The following is an 18,170-nucleotide window of genomic DNA, read 5'->3' as shown; positions in this document are numbered from 1 at the left end:
GTCCCTTATAAGGGTGCTAATCATCTAAGCATAATTACCTCGCAAAGGCCCCAGCTCCAAGTACCATCACATTGTGGATTAGGGCTTCAATATGTGAATTTGGGAATTGTGGGGGGACACAGTTCAGTCTGTAACAGCTACTAGAAGGGATATTTGTCATGGATAATATAAAAAGTATTTGCGTACTGGGAAAAGCTTGGACCAGATGGTATATAAGGTTTTTTAGTGTCTAAATGATACAATGTTGCTGCTGTTAACATATTATCCCTTTTTTAAATCAGATAAACCTTTTAAAACTAAGAAAGAAAATTTGTTATCTTCCAATTGTTGTAATGAAGTCAAATTGACTTTTCCTGATGATGACTGGGATTCCTTGGGACTAGAGCAAAGAGCTAATGACAAAAAAAATCAGCCACATTGACAAAATAGATTTATCGGAGCCATCTTTTTCAGTGAGTCAAGATACTAACAGAGAGAGTACTCAAGTCTCAGTCAAGTGAGTTTGAAGACAGTACTAACTATGCTTCCTTAAATGAAACATACTCTATTCATTATTCAGAGTCAAAACTAAAGCATGAAAGTCTTATTCTTTTAAGTTCACAATTAGATCCTGAAATGGAGAAAAGAAAGGAGGTGTTTTTTGATATTTTGGAACATCAAGGTAATAAGACTGTTGACTTGGAAAGAATGTACAAGATTTCAGATGGTGAATATAAAGAAACTGCTGAAGATATGCAAAAGCACGATACAGATGAAGATGCACAGAAGGAATATCACAGTGCAGAAGAACAAGAATATATAAGTAACCATTTATCTTTTGATCATACAAAAACATTAAGTATATCTAATCTGGACGTTGTTGAATTAAGAAATTCAGGTTGTGAAGTTAAATGTGCTAGCAATCTAGAAGATAATCATGTTAAACTGGAAAGTGGTTCTATCTTTTCTTTAGAGTCACTTGATGTTTATGGAAAAGATGATTCACCTCATGTCTCCAAATTTCAGAATTCTGTCATGTTAAGAGAATATCATGAAAAGTGTAAGGAACAAGAGACTAATTTAATGTACCACACAGTATTTGGTGACAGTATACTAACAAGCAGTTCTCTTGGAAACCAGGAATCTCAATCTAAGAGCGGTTTCTTAAACCCTCAAAAAGCATTAAAAACTAAAATTTATACTGAAAACATGAAATCTCAAATAACTGAAAGCAAAGATTTTTGTGCAAATACAGTTGTTGAGAACAAAATACTACAGCACCTTAAAAATTCTAGCACATTACCACAAGACAAAGCTTTGGAGACATTACTACAACCCTGTAAACATTGTGAGACTTCCTGGATCTCTGTTTTTGGTGATTCAGTAATTTCTGCCTGTGAATATTCACATTATAAAATCCTACAAAACACCCCTGACCCGGCCTTAGATTTTTCTATTACACTACCAAGGGTTACAGTCAGAGATATTCAGACAACAGAAGAAGGTGGCTCCCTAAAAGTTGCCAGTAGCAGTGCCACAAATAAAACATGCCTTCGCAATATGGAAGGAATAAATCCTAAATCAGTGGCAGATGCAGCAAGTTGTACAGTCACAATTAATCAGACTGGATGTTAGCACTGATTTTAGGGCTTGTTTCACAACCAGCAGGGCAACAAGTGCAAGATCTTCTGTAGTATCTGCATCAAGCAACACAGAAATTACAATGATGAATAAAAACGGCCTGGCGAATGGCAAAGTGAGCAACAAAGAAGTGTGGCTTGTAATACAGAGTGGTCATAGGGTCAAGATTGTGTAGATACTCAGATGGCTGTGATAAAAGGATCAGGAAAATCTCCCTCAGCTGGCAGTTTAAAACCTAATGGAAATTTTCTAAATAAGGTAAAATCAATATGATTAATAACATTTTTATTTGACTTCATAAAGAGACAGTGTATGCTAACAAATGTTTTTGGTTCATTGATTATATTGAGGCTTTTCTGAGAAAATGCTAGATGAGGGGAAAGGGGATATAGATTATTACTAGCTCTATCTTCTCATGGCTGCTATTGCCACAAAGTGCATTAGAAGTTGAATTTTACATTTTATTAATACTAGTTTGGAACTCCAGATAGACCATGTGTTATTTACCATATTTTTATAATTTAATTTAAAATCATGTTTTCAGGATTCCCTGGAATTAAGAAAAACATCTGCTATCACAGACTTAAAGAAACATCCTGAGAGGTACGTCAGATGTATGAGCTTGCAGATACACGTGGGGCGAAATCGAAATAGCATTTGTTTTCTGTGTGGCATATTTCACCATGCAGAATAACAGCCAAAAGGGACCTTAAGAAATCATCTGTTTCAGCCATTTGCCTTCAAACAAACAAATAAAATAATACAGAATATTAAAGCTCTTCATTTATTGAGATTTCAGTCTCAATTTCATCAGAAACTCCTGGTATCTTACCTGTTCAACTCAAACTCATACTGATTTAATTTTCCATTTTCTTTCATTTTATTCCCCTATGGACAAAAACAAAAAATGTTTTTTGAAAATGTCATAAATTTGAAGAAGTAAATAGCTACTTTCACTGGTGCATTTTAATCTTGATTTTCATTTATTATATAATTTGCTTTGCATTTATTAAGATACCCTTATAATTCAGAGCACAATGAAGAACGAGGAAGTGGGAAGGTAGAGAAACAGGGAGGTGTCTAAGAAGCCAAATTAGTTATAATGTTCTGCGGTCATTTATTTTTTCCTTCCTTCATTCATTCTTCTAATGAGTTTATTCTGGCATCTCAACTCCAAAAGCAGAAGTATTTAGAACAGCTGAAAGTGGCAACTGGAAACAAGGGAAGAAAGACTTCCAGTAACATTAGCACTCAAAAAGACGTAGTGACTTGGGGCTTTTCGATGGATATATCATAATAGCACAGAAAAATATTTGCTTATGTTAAGGAAAATGTAAATTATTTTCTGTTAAAAAGATAATATGTTTCAGAACAATTTCCATCCAAAATGCTTACAACTTAAAAAAATCTTGGCCAAAGTTTGATTTAGGTTGAAAAGTACATTGATTCTGGATAAAGTTATTATGTTAGATTGGAACCCTTTTTTGTTAAAAGAAAGTATGAATTTGAGAATTGTTTACTTCCTTGAATTCTTATTTTTTTTTTAATTTTTTTTTGAGACAGAGTCTCGCTTTGTTGCCCGGGCTAGAGTGAGTGCCGTGGCGTCAGCCTAGCTCACAGCAACCTCAAACTCCTGGGCTCAAGCCATCCTCCTGCCTCAGCCTCCCGAGTAGCTGGGACTACAGGCATGCGCCACCACGCCCAGCTAATTTTTTCTATATATTTTTAGTTGTCCAGATAATCTCTTTCTATTTTTTTTTAGTAGAGACGGGGCCTCGCTCTTGCTCAGGCTGGTGTCGGACTCCTGAACTCAAATGATCCGCCCGCCTCTGCCTCCCAGAGTGCTAGGATTACAGGCGTGAGCCACTGTGCCCGGCCTACTTCCTTGACTTCTAGAAAGAATATATTTAGTCGTAATTCTTGATGTCCTTGTTTTCTGAAGCTGTTAGGTGTTCCTACAGCCTCTCTATCCTGAGTAGAATCAATTTAAACTTGACAGGGTAATGCAAGAAATTTAAAATGTTTCTAGAGGCCTGTCATTACTATAGAAAAATGTTTGGAATCCTAACCTAATTCTTTTTTTTTTTTATTTTAAAGGGAATTTCAACTTTTGAAAGAGACGGAGAATTTGCCATCAGTGTGCTTTCAGAAAATAATGCAGAGAGCCTTGAAAGCAGAGCTGCAACTTTTAAATGTTCACTGTCAGACGTGTCATCATCATTGTTGTGATATTTACAAACTTGTAATGGAAAATAGGGAGGGATTCAATAGGTGTTTATTGATTTAAATCTGTATTTTTTAAGAAATGTATCACTACCTTTAAGTTTATTCTGGAAATTTTTTTTAATTTTCATTTCTGAAGGGCAGAATGAGGGGTAGATTGTAACTGAACTTGTTAGCTGGCCTAGGGGTAATGGACTTTTCCTAGAAAAAGTAATATGTTTGAACTTTATATAAAGTCCAAGTAAGAATGAAGTCAGGGGTTTTTTGCATGATATTCTACCACATTCTCTCTGGTTTATCCATTGAGAGATGTTTGTACTGCCCTTAGAAAAGCACACTAATTGTGGTTCACTTTCTTTTACTCAATATTTAAAAGAAAAAAAATTATGATCTATAGAGTTAGAACTAAGTGTACAATATATTAATATTAGAGTTCAATGGATGACTTGGGCCTAAATAATTTCGTTTTGTGAACTTAAATTTTGAACAGGAATTTATCAAGTAATTCTGCTAAGAAGGAATTCGGATCAGCACTACTATCTCTTTGGAGAGACTTAAAAGTTAGATATGTGAGTTTGAAAGAAAAAATACACAAGGGCATACCACTGGAAGAGCTGCCCCCACTGTCAGTAGAATCAAAATTGTTGTCTACCTCCTCTACTTTTGCTTCCAGGGTATGTATGTATGTATGTTTTAGGAATAAAAATTTTACTTCCTTTAGACAGAAAACATTTTAAGCAGAGATTTTTCTTTTCTGTCTTTACAGTGGATGAAAGAAGAATCACATGTGTGAGTTGATTTCATCTAATTTAGAACTCATTACATCTTTAAAATCACTTAATCCAGTTAACTTTAAATTTTCTGTTTTGGTCCCTATTTAAAACATTGATGAATTCTTTAATGAAGTATTTATTATCTTTTTTACTGATATGTAATATTTGTACATATTTATAGGGTACATGCATAGGATGTGTAATAATCAAGTTCAGGGTATTTAGGATATCCATCACTTCACATATTTAATATTTATTATTTCTGTGTTGGGAACATTTCAAGTCCTCTCTTCTAGCTATTTTGAAATATAAAATACATTGTTAACTATAGTCTGCTTTCAAACATTAGATCTCATTCCTTCTGAAGTGTTTATCTGTTTAGCTTTTAAGGAGCAGATTCTGATTAGATGATCAGAGTGCTCAGGATGTTGATGTTTCTTCGAACCTAAAGAAGACACTCTCTGAAGATTTTTAGGAAGTTCATCTGTATAAATCTTTAATTTTATGGCTTAAGTAAACTAGAGACTCTGACATCCTTCTTTTCACTCAACTAGCTGACTTTATATGCTACCATTTGAGAGATATAACTAATTAGGAGGAACATAATGGTGTATTTAAGCCTAATCAAACAGATATCAGCAATATATGTTGAGTAGGGTAAGCATATAATTTATCATCAAATCAGTAGACTTTTGAGAATGAAAGAGAGTAATGTTAATCATTCACCACAGCAATAGGTATAAATCTGGACTGTCCCAGGCAAATCCATGATCTACAGCCACTATCACGTTGCATGAGTGTAGTTAAAACTAATATCTTGCACCTTCATCTCATGAGGCAGAATAAAGTAATGTTTCATTTATTTTAAGCAGGGCAAAGTTTTAATTTCTCCTTTGTTGAAATGATGAAAATAGTTTTTAAATGCCTCTCATAGGTTTTCTCATTCTCTCTTGTTCCCCCAAGGGAAGCTTGGTCAGAGGACAATCAAGAAAGATGGTTTAATCTATATAAGAACACCCTACAAATTATAAAGTGTTATAGTAACATAAGTTACATTCCATTATCAAGTGAGGAGGCAATGGGATAGGAAAGCTAAAGTTTATTTTTGCTTTTCTGATTTTGGTCTTAACCTTAAGGTTTCATTATTTGAGTGGTCTTAGGTAATCCCCCAAGATGGATTCCCAAGTCCAAAGTGAAATACTTGATTAATGTATGTTCCTTTCTACTAACATGAATGATAAAAAGGAAATTGCTTTAACAAATTATTCTATTGTTAAATTCTTTTTTTAAAAAAACTCAGTTATCCACAAAGAATTAACAGATTCATAACTAGATTTTTATGTACTTAAATTTCTTACATATTAATACTTTGCTTAAACAATTTGTACATTTAGTACTATATGACAATTCTTAAGGGTTTTATTTTCATTGCAATGGTACCAATGGTATAACCTGCTTGTTTAGGGAGAAAAATAAATTATTTTTACAAGTACAAGATGCAGATATAACATAATTTTTATAATCTTACTTTTGGCTATGAAACAATATATATTTTAAGTTGGGATTACATTTCAGTCCCTGTCTCATTAAATTAGCTAGTTATGCATGAAAGCCAGAATAGTGTAGTAGTATTTCAAAATTTCAGCTATTCATGTACCATCTTCACCATTTACCATAGGCCTATGTTACCTATAATGTTACTCTGTATTTTTCTTTAAATGATTCTCCTTTTTACAAAAATTTAAGTGTGAAGAAGAATTCACTTTTACATGTAGGAAAGAAATATTACTTCCCATAAATAAAAGATATACATAAGCATACACTAAATATGTAACTGTTAAAGGTTAATGTTATCAATATTTATATAGACCTCCAAAAATTATCTCAAGTACTTCTAGTGTGTATATGCCACACTTTGCAAAATACTAGTGTTAGCACATGGTAACTATACACAGACTGGGTTCAAATCCTAATTCTTGTTAACTGTGACGTGGTGTAATGAGTTTCTTAGATTCAGTTTTCTCATCTGTGAAGTCAAGTTGATGGTTTTACTCTCATAGGCTTCATTATTGTAAGGGCTAAATAATGCCAGTGAAGAGTGCCTGTCACATAGTAACAGTGCAATAATTGCTAGTCCTTATTACTGTTTTTATTATCTTAATCCTCAGATATCTTTGTTATCTGACAATAGTCATCCTTAACAAGATACATCACCTAAGAAAGATAGTTTAAAAAATGGTGATATAAATGTAGACTTTGATCGACTGAAGCTTGATGATAAAGGTTATATAAAAATATATTATCTTTCATAGTTGCCAGAAAACAATTAAGGTTTAAAATATCTCTAGTGTTGATTCATCAACTCAAGATAAATATTTTTAATTGACTACAATGGCATCAGTCTGATTGTGAATGTTAAGTATGTTATTATTTTTGCTTGACTTGTCTTTAAAGTCACCTAATATATCTGATAATGCTGAATAATAATATGGACTTTTATTCTTCTGCTTCATGTTTCCAATTTGAAAACTTTCTTTCTTGTGTCTAATTTTATCTCTGTAAATTGTGTACATTTTTTTAGTTTTGTCCTCTGTGAAAAGAGATTATGGTCATTCCAAAAAGATCATTAATTTTAATGATATAAAGAGCTGCAGCACTAGTCCTTTTAAAGAAGTTTTTTGTTATTCTGTATATAATGTCTTTTTTCAAATAAAGAATAATTGAAAACTCAGAAAAGTAACAGTTTTAATAAACTGGGAATCAACATTAATTAAAGGGAAACTAGGAAGCAGATCACTCAAACTGAAAAGAAACTTTTATTTCGGGATTGCTGTGAAAAATCCCTTCTCACAGAATCTTTATGCTTGGTTCTCTTATTTTGCTTAATATTCATCTTTAAATTTGTATATAAAACAAGTAATTATCATAGTGATTCATCATGTTTTTTAGATAACTTTTCAGAGGTTATCTAGGTAATTCATAGCTCATTGTTTTCAATTTATGAGACTGTAGAAATTACCAAGAAATAAGTGAAGACTGGTTTGATGCTAAAGAAACCCTGACAGGAGTTGACTTCTCAGGAAGGCAAGAAAATCAAATAGAACAAGATAGATGGAATCTGAAGTTTACACTAGGTTGGTTTAACAATTTACTGAAGAATCCTAACCTATTTGTAAAATAAGACTTACCTGCTTCTGTGTTGTGTTGGGTGACTGAGCTGTTTGCATATTTTATTCCTGTTTGTGGCTTTTCTTTCTACAAAATGAGAAATTGGCCAATTGGAGGTCAACTTTTTAAAGAGCAGAAAATTGCTAAAAGCTTAAATCCAAGATTTAGTTAGCAAGTAGATAACCTGCATTCTTTTCCACTGAGCCCTCATTGGACACTTTCCAGGTGTGGTTACCTGGTGAACAAAACCAACTTCTGAGTTTTCATCAGGTAACCAGTACTAATCTATCAAACCTGTATCAGTGATGAAAACTATTTGCTTTCCCTCACTTTAATAATTTCATCTATTTCAGGAATATTTTCATCTTTAGATAGTCCTTAAATGCTTATAATAGTTAGAATTTTCTCTAGTGCCTGTGATTATTCTATCATTTCTTGTGATAGTTATGCTACCTTCCTTTATTTTTATCTGTATATTTCTATGGGTTTTTAAATTTTCCACATTAGCAATGGTTTTATTTTCTTCTGTTTATTAAGATTTTTAAATAAAATATGAAAATATAAGAAAATTAAAATTACCTTAAGTTTCTCCAACCTGCAGTAACCACTATGAATATTTTGGTGACCATTTCAATGCATTTCTTTATGCATATATTAATACATATACACAACTTAAAATATTATATCATCTAATTTTATTGTAACTATTTTTTTCTTTCCTTACATTAGTTTTCTCCATATCACTTGTCACAATGCTGTGTGTTTTGCTTACTTGATACTTGATTGATTGCTTGGTTGACTGCCTTCCCACCCTTACGTACTAGCTCAGCAAGATCAGGGATTTTTGTTCACTGCCAAGTACAGCATGCAGCCCATAGTGTATCCAGTAGATATTTTATATTGAATTAGTGAAGGGTTGGGTGATAGGTGTAATGTATACCTTCTGACTCATTTACTGTACTATATCTCTTTACTTCTTTTTCACTGCATTATATAAAAATGTAAAGCCAGGTAGTTTCACTATTTTCTCTGTAGAATACATTTATAATCCAAAGAGATTAACAAATTAAATGAAGTTAATGAAGAAGGTTAGATATTAATTACGAAAAGGTGAAAGACTCTGCCTGAATTCTAGCACTAATACTTAACAGATTTGTGACCTAAACTCCTATGACCTCAGTATCATCATCTGTAAAATGGAAATAATAGTAGTAATAGCTACCTTACGGGGTGATTGGGAGAATCATGTGAGGTGATGTGTATATAAAGTGCTTAGGATATTGCCTGGAACAAAGCATGCAATAAGTGCTAGGCTACTCTTAGTACTATTATTACTTAATCAAAAGAATAAAATTTACAAATCTCCCATTATTATTTAAAAATTATTAAAACATAAGTAAAAGTACTCATGGACTCATTCGACAATATTTGTGTACTCCCTATGTGCTAGGTATAGGATTTGCTAGTAATTCAAATCTCAATTTAGTGAAACTTGTTTGATTTCAGACCAGGTTCCCTTCACAATATTGACTATGAGATTGCAGTCTAAGAATTTTGAGTTTTTTGTCAAGCAAGAAAAAAATTATCTATAATCGTAGTATTTGTGGTTTCCAAAATCATGCTAACTCAAGTAATTTGTCTGTTTTTTTCTTATGTGCTCTTAACATTATCACAAGCTATATAATACCAGCTGTTGATATTTGTCTGATTGAAAGGTTTTCTTGGTGTGCTATTTCCCCAGCAAAATGTGTGTAAAGAGGTCTCTCAAACCACTAACTGTAGCCAGCACTAACACTAAGGAGTTAAGATCCTGTGTACATCCAGTGTTCTCATAGCACTTCTCTGAACCAGGGACAAATGACAGACTTTTTAGTCGTGATGTACAGTCAGCCCATGGGTTCTGTATTCATGGATTCAACCAACTTTCTTGCCATTATTTCCTAAACAATGCAGCATAACAACTATTTACATAGAATTTACATTGTATTAGGTATTATGAGTAATCTAGAGATGATTTAAGGTATACAGGAGGATGTGCGTGGATTATATGCAAACCCTATGCCATTTTATAGAAGGGATTTGAGCATCCTCAGATCTTGGTATCCTCAGAGAGTCCTAGAACCAGTCCCCCAGGGATACCAAGGGAGAGCTGTAACTGATTACTCCGTTTAGATGTAATTCATTCATTTGAGCTATGAGAGACTTAGTATCAACTAATCCAACCCATTTATTTTTTAAGATGACATAATTAAGGCCCAGAAATCTTAACACTGTACTCCACGCTTTTGGTCTTCAGTCTAGTCATGGTGATATTTGCTGATAACTTTATAATAAGCTTTGTGATAGTAAAAAGAAACCATGAAATATTTAGCAATTTTTCATTTTCTCCTAAACATCTCAACACAATAATGATCATTTCCGTGGTATATTGTGGTTTTCTACAAGCAGAACTGAATGTTGAACACTTACGAAGAGATAAAGGTTATTTGATACATGTTGGTGGTCTCTGCCCTTCAGTATCTGAGGTATGCCAAGATTTCTTTTTTGAACTTCATTTTTAAGTTTGTTAATTGTTCATATTATGATTATCTGTTGTTTTTCTACTTTTCACAAACTTGTTTCTCTTTTTTTAGGCTGATTGAAGGTCTCATTTCCAGAAATACCAAATTTCTGAAATTTCAATTTCTGATTCTTCTACTAATTACAGGTGTGTTTCAAATTCAGTCAGATGTGCATTACTGTGTGCCCGCTGTTCACCAGAGGTTCTGTACCAGACATCAGCCACAGTGGTGATAAAGTCAAAGGCCATTCCCACAGGAATGTCCCAGGCTAGTATAGGGGGACACGTAGACAAATAGCTGCAGTCGTTAGTTCGTGCTGTTCTTAATCAGATCTTTCTTTGATTATACTTTGTAGCTTGTTACTAGTGGTATATAGCAGACTTACTGACTTCCGTGTACTTTATCTTGTTACTGTTTATACTTGTTACTTGTTTATACTGTTTCACAGGGAATGTAGAGTGTCTTAGTTAAGGAGAATGGGCTCCAGACATAGATAACTTTGGTTCAATTCCCAGGTCTGTCAGCAACTTGATGAATAAATTTGAGCAATTTACTTAACCTTTTTGTATCTCAGCCTCTTTGTCTATAAAGTGACGTTAGTAGTACTGTCATAGCATTGTTGTGAATCTACTATGAGTTAAATACGTAAAGCACTAAGAGTAAAGCCTGGCACACAGTAGATGTGCAGAAAATTGTATTGTATTATTTCTGATTTTAATTACTTACTTTTTAGATGACACGTTTATACTTTGTAGGTAGATAGCTACGTCATCAATATATAATCTCTTCCAACATGTATGTTGCTACTTTCCATTTTGTGACATTGTCAGATCATTCAAATCACAATGGTGATGGAAATACCTTTACTGTCTTCTTATAAAAAATGATGGCGGTTCATTTAAGATATCAGAATCTTTATCAATTAAGAAAGAATCCTGTTTGTAGTTGGGGTTGAAATTTGTTAGAAAATAGATGTTTAATTTAATTTAATGGAGTCACCTAAGATTATATGGTTTTTAAATTTTACTCATTAATGTGTTATTAATACATTTCATTATATTAAAGTAGTATTATAATCCTATTAGTATTACTTGATGTCAAAGATTCTTTTAGTATCTTGTTGAATCCTTAAAAAAACTTTGTGGGTTTTTTTTTTTCTGAAGTATTATACATACTGTGTGGAAATTTAGAAAATACAATTAAATGCAAAAATACAAGGAGGTTATAAAAAATTATCCATAGTCCCATCATTTGAAAACAAGCACTTTTCAGATTTGGTATGTACCCTTCCACTGCCACTGTCTAGGTCTGGTGCTTTTATAGGAATAGCTCTTGCCCGACTTTCTCAATCATATGGTTAAAATTCTGATTAGATTTTCCAACTCTTTTTTTTTTTTTGTCTACGTATTTTCCCACAAGAAGGCCATAAAGATATTCTCTTAAATATTCTGGTAAATGTTTTAAATTTTGACTTTCACATTGCAAGCCTTTGTGTCATCTGGAGATTATGTTTGAATATAGGAATTAATTTTAATTTTTTTAGTATAAATAACTAGTCCCCAGATTGCTAATCTCTGCAACTTTATCATATATCAGTTTTGCAAATGTTTTACATTAAATTTTAATATAAAATTAATAGGCGATAATTCATGAGAAATGATTGTTATCTTTTATTTCCCATCTTTAATTTGGTTTTTATTTAGTTATCCTAAATAAACATTCTTCCTGATTTCAAGCTAAGTATATCCACCTTTATAAGAGCATTTATTATTGTGAAAACTATATTTGAGCCATTGGTTACAAAATTAAGCTTGAGGTAATTTAAAGTCATTAATGAAAATCCTTTTGGTTTTCTGCTTTTCTATTTTAAATATGCATCTCTTGCTTTCAGAAAAAACAGTGACGCAAAGATGGCTGTGAAAGAAATGAATGGGCTGGAAATAAATGGAAACTCAGTAAATATGCGGCTTGTTAAAACTCCTGGAGAATACCCATCACCACTTGCCTCCAAATATGGGAATAAAACTAGTTTGAATAACTTGGAGAAAAGCACAAAGAAGTCAACTCAGCCATCCCTGTTCCTAGATTGCCCAGAACTAGGCCAAGGCAGCTGGGATCTGAGCAAGACAGTGAGGTGTTTTCTTTTGACCAGAAGGTTAGTTTTCTTGATTGATCCCTTAAATGGTCTTTGTACATGCCATATTGCTGTAAGTAGCTTTGTAGAATAAATAACTCCAGTATCAGCAGTCTTGAAGTGGGAATGAGAGCAGTAATCTGAATTGCTTTTAACCTGGGATCCACCATAACCTGCTTTTGTACAATTTGAGTTGTTCCTGGGGGTAAATCTAGATCTTTGTAGACCTAGTTAAAGAGAAAGTCATTCTTCTTAACTTTAGGCTCTTTGCCAACCCTTTACAGCTGCAGTCCCCGACCCCCGGACCACAGACTGGTACCAATCTGTGGCCTGTTAGGAACTGGGCTGCACAACAGGAGGTGAGCAGTGGGTGAATGAGCAAAGTTTCATCTGTATTTATAGCTGCTCCCCGTCACTTGCATCACCGCCTGAGCTCTGCCTCCTGTCAGATCAGCAGTGGAATTAGATTCTGATAAGAGCTCCAACCCTACTGTAAACTGCACATGCAAGGGATCGTTAGCAGGGGGGTTTGACTGCACAGAGACCATAATAAATCAATTGCTTGCAGATTAATATCAAAACCCTATCAGGGAGTGGCAAGTGACAACGTAACAACATAGATATAAAGTGTGCAATAAATGTAATGCACTTGAATCATCCCAAAACCATCCCCCCCATCCACCCCCCAGCCTGGTCCATGGAAAAATTGTCTTCCATGAAACCAGGCCCTGGTGTCAAAAAGTTGGGGCACTGCTGCTTTACAGTCTTTTTTTTCTTCTTTATTCTTCAATAGTGCAACTCATAAGTAACTAATTATTATACTTTTATCAATTTTTTATGGCTAACTTTATCTCATAATTGTTAAAACCATAAAATGTAGTCATTTTATTTTCCTGTGCCCTCATCTGTACCTCACTGAGGTTTTAAACACTGTGTGGAAAATGATGGAAGTTTGCTTTGTTCGCTCTTTCCACTGCTCAGCCAAATGCCTGGGATCCCGTAGGCATTCCACAGATCTTTCTTTTTAATGTACATATAGTAAAATGCACGTGTTGGTGTCCATGACATTACGTGAATGCATACAGGCAAGTAACCACCACCATAATCAAGATACAGAACAGTTTCATCATTCCAGAAAATTCTATCATGCTCTGATATATTTCCTGTTCTTATAATTTTACCATTTTCAGAATGTCCTGTAAATGAAATCATACTATGTAGCCCCAGTAGTCTGGCTTCTTTTACTTAGCTTAATGCATTTGACATTGATCCATGCTGTTGTGTGTATAAGTATTTCATTCCTGTTCATGTATTTCTCATTTTTAATCAGTTATTTTCTTAGTTTTAAATTCTTTATCAGATAGATATATGATTTGCAAATAATTCTTCTCAGCTTGTGCCTTGTCTTTTCATCTTAACAGTGTCTTTCTCAGCAAGTATTTTTAATTTTGATAAAGTATAATCTATTAGTTTTGCTTTTATAACTTATACTTTTTAGTGTTGTAGCTAAGAGATCTTAGCATAATTAAAAGTCACAAAGGTTTTGAGTTAATTTTTATATATTGTTTCAGGTTGAATTGTGGTGGTTTTGTTTATTTGCATTTGTTTCTATTTTGCATATGGAATTATTCCAGTGTCATTTGTTGAGAAGACTGTCTAATTTCCATTGAATTACCTTTGTACCTTGGCCAAAAGTCAATTACCCCTATTTGTGTGGATCTATTTCTAGACTGTAACAGTTCCACTGAACTGTTTGTATGTTTTTCCACCCATACTACATGGTCTTGATTACTGTAGCTTTATAGTAACTCTTAAAATCAGGTGGAATGAGTCCTCTAACTTTATTATTTTTTAAAATTGTGGCTGTTGTAGTCTCTTTGTCTTGCCTTGTTTTGACTCAGTAAATGGGATTTGAATAAACAACAACAATAAAAACAAACAAAAAAAGATACCTGATCTTCACCTACAGAAAAATATTTGGACAAGTTTTTCTGTAATTCATTAAAACAACTGAGATTTTGGCGTTCAGTTGCAGTATGGAAGTGCTTGGGATGCTTAATATGCTCCAGCAGCAATGCTTGTTAAAATGCATGCAACATCTTAGGCCATCTTTGGAAAAGCTCATCCCTCCCTTTTGAATGCATCTTTTAAGTATAAATAATCTAATTTCAAAAGGTTCCTATTTTGCCATGGGTTTTTTTCCTATTTGTATATATTTCAGGGGTAGAAGTGCAGTTTTCTTACATGGATATATTGCAGTGTTGAATCCTGGCTTTTAGTGTAAGCATCACCCGAACAATGTACAGTATACCCCCATTTTGCCATAGAGTTTGAAAACACATCTAGTGACCATTATTTTTTCAACAACCGTTTCATCTCGAAAAACGTCTTCCAAAGCAGTTCTCTTAGCATGTGCATGATCAGAAGTGATGAGAATGACCCCAACTACTAACCACCTAAGAGAAAAATGTTTTTCAAAAAATTTCATCAAATCTTCCAGTTGTCATCTGAACTGATACTAGTTAAAATAATGACCAGGCAAGGAAATAGTTCTTACTGGTTGAAAAAAATCAGGGATTCATAGAACTCTAACTTTCAACTATATGGGGCCTCCTGGTTCTGTTTTTCTCTCACTTATCTTAATTCTGCTAGAATTCTAGCATTAGGACATAAAATTTTTTCCTATTCTAGGCAGAGATCTGTTCCAGGTAAGCCACTTGTGTTTATATCTTCATAATTTTCCACTCTCAATTTCTTATACTACTCAGTAATCTCAAAAATAAAATGAGTGTCCCTGGCAAGTAAGACAGACTGATACAGAAACATTTGGGTCTTTGTGCCTGCACTTTCTATAAGTTTTATACCTATGAACTAGGGGACACTTTCATAGGAAAAGTGGTAGTGTAATTTGTAAAGATAGAAGGTTCAAAGAAAACAGCAATACTCCTAGATGTGCAAAGATACCCAACAAAAAAAGGCCAGCACCTAAGATAGCAAATTACATGAGTAAAATCTAGCTACATTTTACTCATCCAAGTAGCTGCCCAGGATCTTGGAACATGATCCCAGGAGGAGGACATGGACAGATAACCTTTTCACCTCTTACTCAGAAATGGGAAAAATGAGCCATACTTAGTCATTTACTAACAGAAAAACTTTAGAAGATTCCTTTAATACTCTACTAGTAAATTATACCTCAATTTAAGCAGTATTATGCTAATGAATACAAATCATTAAAGCAAAGTCCCTTGAAGTTAAAATTCAAGCTCCTTAGAATGGTGGTTACCAGAGGCTAGGAAGGGAAGAGTGAAGGAGGGGATGAAGAGAAGTTGGTCAATGGGAATACAGTTAGACAGAAGGAATAAGTTCTAATATTCAATAGTACAGTAGAGAAATTATAGTTAACAGTATATAAATTTATTGTATATTTCAAAATAGCTAGAAGAGAAGAATTGGAATGTTTCAAACACAAAGAAAAGATAAATGTTTGAGGTGCTGTATATCCTAATTACTCTGATTTGATTATTGTGCATTATATATAAGTATCAAAACATCATATGTACCCCTAAAATATGTACAACTATTATACATCAATTTTAAAAATTTAAAAATCAATTTCTTTTTCACAGACCATTAAAGCTTTGCAAAATCACTAGACCCTCCCAAGTTCACTTTCAATTTTTTTAGTGAGAAATCAAGTATTGCCTTCAAGCTAATAACATCACCGTGTATTTGAAAATATATTTTCTATCTAAAAATAAGGGGCATGAGATTATTATTTCCTGCTCATATGAGTGGAGAAAAGTCTAGGACCTAATTCTTCCTGATCATGTTTAGCAAAGTTTTTCTGTGCTTCCTTTCTATCTTCTGTGCTATACTCTATATTATGGTTAAGAGCTCCAGCTCAAAAGCCCTGAAATTAAGTATGAATACTTTCATGAAGGTTTCTTGGAGTAATACATTTTTTAACTGTGGAGCACAAATTGAATAATTTAGTGTAGGCAATGAATGGAATAGAGAAAGGTTATCTGACAATACTTCCTACCTCTGCATCCTGATAATCCTGAAGGACAGGGTTTCTCTTACTCCTTTTGGACTGGGAGGAATGATCGTTGTCTTCTTTATTGCCATTCCTTCTTCTTTTCCTGAAAATAAATTGAAAAGACAGAGGAGAATATAGCAACCAACAATTGATCTTTTGGACCTTTAAATTGTAAACCAGTGGCAACATATATATTTGAGATCTCATATGAGAAAATATGCCACTGTCCACTACCCCAAGAGATGGAAAGTCACAAGTACCCAGTCACCGGCATGAAGAAGAAAAATATAACACAGGAACTCTAAAGAAAGTCAAGGTGTAAATTCTACTTCTAGAAATAAGCTTCACAATTTCAAATAACCTTTGGAAATAAAGTAAGAACAGAAAGAATTTAATGGCTAAGTTTTCAAAATCTACCTAATTAGGTTCATCATCTTCATTACAATTCCAGGTTATTTTTAACCCCTTTCATAAGGTAACACTTAAGACAGGTATGTCTGCTAGTGTCTATCTAAAGTCCTTTCTCTCTGCATCCTCGCCATCATGTATAGTTTTGGGACTTTTTGATAAAGGCCATTCTCACTGGAGTTAAGTGATATCTCATTGTGGTTTTGATTTGCATTTCCCTGATGATTAGAGATGTTGAACATTTTTTTATATGTTTGTTAGCCATTTTTATATCTTCTTTTGAAAAATTTCTATTCATGTCCTTTGCCCACTTTTTGATAGGGTTGTTCGATTTTTTCTTACTGATTTTCCTGAGTTCTAAATAGATTCTTGTTATCAGTCCTTTATCTGATGTGTAGTATGTGAAAAATTTTTTCCCATTCTGTAGGTTGTCTGTTTACTCTCGTGACTGTTTCTTTGGCTGTGCAGAACACTGCTGGTGGGACTGTAAACTAGTGCAACCCCTGTGGAAAACAATATGGAGATATCTTAAACAGATTCAAGCAGACCTACCATTCGATCCAGCAATCCCATTATTGGGCATCTACCCAGAAGAACAAAAGTCATTCTATAAAAAAGACACCTGCACCCGAATGTTTATAGCAGCACAATTCACAATTGCAAAGATGTGGAAACAACCCAAATGCCCATCAATTCATGATAGGATTAGCAAAATGTGGTATATGCATACCATGGAATATTACTCAGCTATAAGAAATAATGGCGATATGGCATCTCTTTGGTTCTCCTGGAGAGAGTTGGAACCCATTCCATTAAGTGAAGTATCCCAAGAATGGAAAAATAAGCAACACATGTACTCACCAGCAAACTGGTTTCCCTGATCATCACCTAAGTGCACATTTGGGAATAACACCAACTGGGTATCAGACAGAGGTGAGGGATGGGTGTATACCTACTTGATGAGTGCAATGCGCACTGCCTGGGGGATGGACACGCTTGAAGTTCTGTCTGGGGGGGATGGGGGTGAGGTGAGGGGATGGGTGCATACCTACATGATGAGTGCGATGAGCACTGTCTAGGGAATGGACACGCTTGAAGCTCAGACTCGGGGGGATGGGGAGGCATGGGCAATATATATAACCTGAACTTTTGTACCCCCATGAGCTGAAATAAAAAATAAAAATAAAAAAAAAGTCCTTATGCAAGTGGTGTACAAACACTGAAGAGACATTTCTTGTGTT

The 18,170-nt window shown here is 33.9% G+C and overlaps 2 pseudogenes; both read left to right on the top strand.

Annotated features, from left to right (window-relative positions):
* Nucleotides 1-241: 241 nt before the first annotated feature.
* On the top strand, nt 242-3,907 carry LOC138378989 (RNA-binding protein 44-like; annotated as a pseudogene).
* A 418-nt stretch (nt 3,908-4,325) lies between these two features.
* Nucleotides 4,326-17,695, top strand: LOC138378988 (RNA-binding protein 44-like; annotated as a pseudogene).
* The last annotated feature ends 475 nt before the right edge of the window (nt 17,696-18,170 follow it).

This window comes from Eulemur rufifrons, chromosome 30 (assembly GCF_041146395.1).
Source record: "Eulemur rufifrons isolate Redbay chromosome 30, OSU_ERuf_1, whole genome shotgun sequence".
NCBI classification, from domain to species: Eukaryota; Metazoa; Chordata; class Mammalia; order Primates; family Lemuridae; genus Eulemur; species Eulemur rufifrons.
Note: the sequence above shows the minus strand (reverse complement) of the source record. Positions and strands in the feature narration are given on the sequence as shown.